Source organism: Caretta caretta, chromosome 3, assembly GCF_965140235.1.
Source record: "Caretta caretta isolate rCarCar2 chromosome 3, rCarCar1.hap1, whole genome shotgun sequence".
NCBI classification, from domain to species: domain Eukaryota; kingdom Metazoa; phylum Chordata; order Testudines; family Cheloniidae; genus Caretta; species Caretta caretta.
In genome coordinates, this window is record NC_134208.1 from 39,856,128 (window position 1) to 39,857,339 (window position 1,212).

The following is a 1,212-nucleotide window of genomic DNA, read 5'->3' on the forward strand; positions in this document are numbered from 1 at the left end:
GGTATATCCACCACACTTCTAGTGATGGCAAAAATGATAATCTGAGTCAGTCTTTACAAAAACATTTCTGCACTCTAATCCCCAATGAAATGATACACAGAAAGAACCTTGTTAGAAACAGGTATATGCACTTTTTGTAGGCACTATTCGATTTTAGACAACAGGCAGATCTGTCGGTGCAAATGGCTTGTGCTCCCAAATTAGGGAGCTACTTCTCTAAAATGCCTGGACTAGTACTTCTGGCCCCACTTTAGGGTTCAGCTCCTTTTAAAATCTGGCCCACATTTAATAGCAGAAAAATGATGGAAGATGAAATTAGAGCTGGTGTAATTCCATAGTATCTTAGACCATTCCACCACCCACCCTCCGCTCTGCTGGTGCCATCCACAAACAAGCATCTTATTGATATCATTGGAATGTTAGGTTGTTCCTGGTACATTCAGCAATGCAGCAGGTGCATTTACCTGCATGTGCCTGCAGAGTTTAGCACGTGACTTTCACAAGCCTTTTGGTTGAAATCTCAAACAGCAAGGTGCTGAATTAAATCTCTGCATTTTTGAAGCCTGAATGTGCTCTTTACTTAAAAAAAAGAAAGAAAATCCCCCCCAATCTTTAATATGGGACCCAGAAAGTCCAGGTTTAAAGGCTTGATTGTGCAAGGCACCAAGTATCCCATCTGAGGTGCTGGGTGTGGCACTGAGGGTCCTCAGTTCTTCTCAGGGGCATGCTACACTTTGCAGGATCAGGCCCTATATCGTCTTGCTTATCTCAAGGGGCAGGCATTGAAGAAAATGCCTTAGGTAGCTAGGGGAAATGTTTTGATTAACAATGCTTTGGAGCTTATAGTTCTAGGTGCATGTACAGTACAGGATCCACATAGTCCTAGAGATGCCTTCCTGGAAGAAACACATCTCTGAAGTTTTGTTCCCATAAAATCCAAATGTCTGTAGTGGTCCCATTAATCTTAGGAAGACTCCTCTACTGTTTTGACTCAGTCAGATTGCTGGAGGAGGAGACTACTGAAAGCATATGCTCATAAACAATATTTTAATTAGTGCTTGTCCTTGCTGGAGGCAATGGAGTGTTGATGATCTGAGCCACTCCTCTAACGTCAATGAACCAGCTCACTGGTGATGTCAGCTGGGCCTTCTGCACACAGACCTGATTGGCTATGTTTGGATTGCAGGGGCCGGCTTAGCTATAAGGTGAATA